This window comes from Mastomys coucha, unplaced genomic scaffold (genome assembly GCF_008632895.1).
Source record: "Mastomys coucha isolate ucsf_1 unplaced genomic scaffold, UCSF_Mcou_1 pScaffold23, whole genome shotgun sequence".
Taxonomy (NCBI): Eukaryota; Metazoa; Chordata; class Mammalia; order Rodentia; family Muridae; genus Mastomys; species Mastomys coucha.
This window is the reverse complement of record NW_022196906.1, coordinates 107,270,479-107,275,971: the sequence shown is the minus strand read 5'-3', so window position 1 is coordinate 107,275,971 and position 5,493 is coordinate 107,270,479. Positions and strand designations below refer to the sequence as shown.

The 5,493-nt window shown below is 44.5% G+C and overlaps 1 long non-coding RNA gene across 2 annotated transcripts in view; it reads left to right on the top strand.

Moving 5' to 3' along the window:
• Positions 1–5,493, top strand: part of LOC116073106 — a 265,797-nt gene that overhangs the window by 75,624 nt on the left and 184,680 nt on the right. For both annotated transcript variants that reach the window (XR_004111670.1, XR_004111669.1), the window contains exon 2: positions 2,708–2,761. This is a non-coding gene — a long non-coding RNA (uncharacterized LOC116073106). The remainder of the gene's footprint in view (positions 1–2,707; positions 2,762–5,493) is intronic.

The following is a 5,493-nucleotide window of genomic DNA, read 5'->3' as shown; positions in this document are numbered from 1 at the left end:
TGGAGAGAGAGAGAGAGTGGAGGGGAGAAGGGACAGAGGGGGCAATAGAAGAGAGTGAGGATGGCGGGGAAGCAGTCCCTTTTATAGTGAGTCAGGCACACTTGGCTGTTGCCAGGTAACTGTGGGGCGGAGCCTAGGAGAAATGCCAACAACCATGAGTAGGTTGTTTATAATCCAGTGGGTGATCTTACACCTGTGTTCTTATAGACAGCATTAATTGGATAAAAATATATTCCTTTAAAATTATAAGAGAAAGGCATGAGGTTAGGAGGGAGATGCATTAGAAGGTCCTGGAGGGGTTGGGGGGGAGGAGATGCAGTGGGAGGTTCTGAAGAGGTTGGGAGGGAATACAGTAGGAGGTCCTTGGAGGGGTGCTATGGAGCGAGGGAGTGAATGTGATCAAAACACACTGTACATGCATGGAGTTTTCAAAGAGAAAAAAAATAAAAGTAGTTAAGAGGATTTACAGCACTTGCAGAGGTCCTGGTTTTGGTTCCCAGCACCTACACACCAGACGGTAACCAGCTATATAATTCCAGTTCCTGGGGCCCCAGTGCCCTCTTCTGGCCTCCAGGGACACCGGGCATACACATGGAGCAAAGACATACATGCAGGCAAAACACTCATACAAGTAAAAAAGAAAAGAAAAATCAAAGTGCTGTATAATTCAGCCCTTTCTGTGTCACAAATCACTTCCAATCTCGGGCCTTTCTTGTTTGTGATATGGCGAAGAATACAGTAGCCAGGCTATGTGTGCCAGCAGCTCTGTTTTGTTAGTCAGTGTGAGGAGAGAGCCTTTCTTCCTGCAGGATAGACATACTGGAGAGCTCAGAGGAGCACCCCAGAAAGCATTCCTCACAGTGACAAACGACCAGCCCAGTTTTGGATATTGCACTAACCTGAATCCACATTCACTGAGCAGAGCAAGTCACGTGACTTAGGCCGGTGGCACTTGAGATGCAGAGCAATCCTCTTGTTCTGGAGAAAATGAGATTACGTGGCAGGGTCTGAAATCAGGAACTGGGGAGATGGTGCTGTTGCTTGCTGTGCGAGTGGGGTCCGGACTGCCACTCTCCAGGGCCCACAGAAGTTGAGAAGGCATATATGCGGGACTGAATAAGGACTGTTCGTAGCACGTTCAGTTACTTGAACTCTGAACCTTTAAGAGGCGTAACCTTGTTGGAGGAAGTACGTCACTGGGAGCGGGCTTTGAGAGTGTATAGCCCCACTCCGACTCAACTTGCTTTCTCAGCTTTTCCTTTGTAGTTGGTGGTGAGAATTCTCAGCTACCGATTTAGATAGAGTGCCGGATGCCATTTCTCCTCCACTATAAAGTCCTCCATAAGACACTTTTAGTCATGGTGTGGTATCATAGCAACAAAAAGTGGCTAATGTAACACAGCACCTGCCTGTAATCCCAACACTTGGGAAGCAGAGACAGGTAGCTCTGCTTCCCAAGTGTTGGGATTACAGGCAGGTAATTTAGGATTACACTGGTAGCTAGACTCGCCAAAATGGAGAGCTCCGGGTTCAGGGAGAGACTTTGTCTTAATATATATAAGGTAGAGGGGCTGTATAAAGGATGACATCTGATGTCAACTGCAGGCCTTCATATATGTAGATGAGTACATGTGCATGGACAATTGTATTCACATGTGTGGGGGACATGTGCACATGTACACGTACAAACATAAAGGGTACAGAAACAGTGAGGGCGGGCGGACATGTGGACTGCGGTGTAAATCCATCCAAGTAGTTCCTGTATGAAGCTGCTGTGCAGGGGCTTCCCGCAGATCTTTTCATATCTCCCAGTTCTTCTAAGATACCCAGATCTGAATTTCCTATCATGTGTAATGAGGAGATTTGAATGGTTTCCCACACTACCCACGGCCCTCTGAGAGGTTCAAAAGAAGTGAGGTCTATCTAGCAAGTCCGCACCTCCCTAGCTCTACTCCAAATTCAATTTCTTCCCCAAGTCCATTATTGCTCACAAAGAAAGACCAGATTCAGAACAGAAGCTGTCAGCCATCTGACATTTGGAAAGAGCCCATCCATCCCCTGCTCTCCAGGACCAAAGGAGGTGAAGGTCTCACTCCTAGGGAGAATGGTGATTTTGTTAATAGGTGTGGTGTTTATGCCAAGTGTCAATTAAAGCCTCTGGGTAGCTTCATTCTTCAGTGTTGGCTGGCTCACAGGGCTCAGAAGAGGGGCGCAGAGGAAACTTCTAGAAAGACAATCCCAGAGGCACCTGCTGTTAGTGGTTCAGCACTTATGTTACAGCCAAGGTCAGCAGAGGGGAAGAGGCTCAGCTTCGGAGGCATACATTATAATGAGTCACACAGTCATTAGTATGTGAACCCCAGGCAGGAAGCTCACATTTTGTGTGAGGGAAGAGGTTTTTGTTGTTGTTGTTGTGGTGGTGGTGGTGGTTGTTATTCAGTCATAAGCACTCCCCTGCTGGGTCTGGAATTACTCTCTGCACAAAAAAAAAAAAAAGAAAAAGAAAAAAAAAAAGACTTCATTTTCTTTGAATTTAAAAGTACCTTCACAAACATTTTGGCTTAAATATAGAAGAAAAAAATTATAAAAGAAATTAGAAAAAAATTATAAACTTTGGTTGAGCCAAGTTTCACGAAAAAGAGGTCCTTTAAAAATAGAGTAAAGGATGTTAAGAATATTTCTTGTTCCCTACTCATGTCTTTCTCAGGTGTGGTATCACTCTGATGAAGAACAAAGGCAGAAGAACAAAGACGAGAGCCTGGTAAATACAAATTACATATGTTTTACAATAGAAGCAAAATGGAAAGTTCTTTTAAAACAGTAATGTAACACAGAGCCTAACGTATTATTTCCTCAGTAGTGTAGAGTGCTATAGCAGTCCTGAAAGAGGAAGGATTTGAGTTTGCCCTTCAACTGTTGACTCGCAGTGCACTGTGAGTTTATCCGTCTTCCTCCATCTTTCAGTCCCATGGAGCCTCTCATCAGCTTTGACCGGGGGCACACAAAGGCTGGAAGCTGGTTACCTCTTCCTGGAACAAAACTCTACTTTAGTATTTTATCCTCCTGAGTCCAAGCAGAGCCAACTAGGAGCAAGCAGGAACATCTGGGTACTTCACTGAGGCTGTCCTACCTTCCCAACTGAGGACATTGGGAAAGCATCAGACATCAGAGGCCGGGAAAGCAACTCCGTTGAGAACCGTCAACACTAACGTCCGTCCTTCCCTGGTGAATGATGGAGCTCTAGACCTTAGACTGAAGGGTGTGCGTGTGTGAGAGGGGATCTGCTTTACCTGAATAAAAGAGGGCAAAGCTGTCTTATGTCCCTCCTGTCCTCTGACTGAAGCCCTAGACCCTGAGAATTTAAGGAACCTTCTTTAATAATTACATGGGCTTAGCACCCCTTTAATTTTAACCTTAATATATTTTTCTATGTCTCTCACAAACCCCAGACACACAGATAGACATGCACACATGCATGTTTGTTTTATGAGTATATGATTTCCTCTTGAATGCTTTCTAAAAGAAGGCGGTGGGCAGTGCTGTAGAGTGGGGAATGTGTTTGGGGGCTGCTTTAGCATATGTGACTGCTCCGAGTATGTATTAAATGTGATAACTGACACTTTTTAGTGCAGTCTCAGAGATGGCCATGGGCAACACCGAAATAAAAATGATTATTCTTAATTAAGGCTATGCTGCTGAATCTTTTTGTCCTGTGCCCTGCCACCAAACCTTGGAAGTTCCCACTGCCTCCTCACCTGGTATAACTCTCTTGTCTACCGTAGTTTGCTTTCAGACAAGAATCATATATGGAGTCACACTGAGGTGCAGATGACTGACTCTTTACAGAAGTGAATGCATATTGCCAGAGATGGCCATAGGCATCTGTGCAGATAGTAAATGGTATCCTTGAACTATTTTCAAGTTTAATAAACACTCATCGATGTAGCAGAAAATCAAGCTTTCGGCTTTGGACTTCAAGGCTGTCAACTCAGTGTGGTAATTGAAGTTAACATGTGCTGAAGAATAATTGATAAATTCCAAATATTTGTTATGCAAGAACCCACCAGGGATATGATTCATGGGAATATTAAAAACAAGTTTGAACGATGGAAATTTTAGTCTTCTACATCAAAGAAAGAAAGAATTTAGAGCGATGTTTAAAATATTAGCTTGGGATTGTGCTAAGGCCAGGAACAGACAAGGGAGCACGGTTATAACATGAGCACTTCCTGTGTGTCTGGCTAGACTATCACTGGTCATTACCACGTAACAGCCACTTACGTGTTAGACTTCTGTCTTGTCCTATCCTATGGGTAGTATTTAATGTAATCACATCTTAGTTGGTGGAAGTAACACCTAACATTCAGGAAATGGCTGAAGAAGAGAGAGCTTAAATACCCCACACTAAGGACACACACAGGCAGCTTACGTTACAGTCTACTTCAGTCTTGCAACTTCTGGGGTTTTCTAGCTCCGTGATGCATTTGAATGAGCGGGATGGAGAAGATCCACCCCACTCATGACCTGAAGTCATCTTCAGAGAACAGTTGTCTAGTGTGACCTGTCAGTGACTCACTTGCGCATCAGTTCACCTGGAGTGTCCCGAATCGAAGAACTTTCTCCATTAGTGCTATTTCTCCCTGCTGTAAGGAAAAAAGGAGAAGTCAACCGACCAACCAGCTCACCAGTTAACCTGCTAAGCTGGCTGGATAGCTCACCAGTTAGCCTGCTAAGCTGGCATCCATCCAGCCAACCGACCAATCAGCCAGTTAGGCAAGCAAGCAAGCAAACAAACAAACAAATAAACAAAACAGAATATCAGCACTGAGTGTCAGCCTTGTTTGAGAACCCCTCTCCCACTCTTTGACACAGAGTGTTGTAGAGTGGCTGTGCTAGGTTCATGGAACCTTCTAGTGAAGCATCATTTTCCCTTGGATTTTGCTGATGCTGCCTTCTAGGGACGGTACTCTTAGCTGAGTGTGACTACGTTGGAAAGACTCAGGGCTGGTCACTGCACACAGCTGGACCAGGTAGAACAAAAGTAAAATAATTTGTCTGGTTTCGGTGTGTGAGCCTGTGAAGACTGTAGCATTGTCTGGCTGACAGCAGGTCTCAAGTTTTCTCTGAAGGACTACAATTCCACAGCTCACTGGAAAGATGGGGTTGAGGAATAGAATGTATATTCTATATTCATTCTAAATACTATATTTAGGCATATAGCAGTGCACAGGAAGATGGCAGCAAAAAACACCATGCCTGTGTGCAGAGGATGAGAGATCCCACCTTTGGCAGTTACATTTGTTTAATTTCCAGTTTTTCCCATTGAGCACTATTGTCAGACAAGCTCTCTAGAGGGTCCAAATAGAATAAGAAACTGACAGGACACATATCCACTCTCATATATAGGAAAGAAAGGAGAAATCAACCAACCAACCAGCTCACCAGTTGACTTGCCAAGCAGGCAAACATCCATCTAACCCATCCATCCATCCA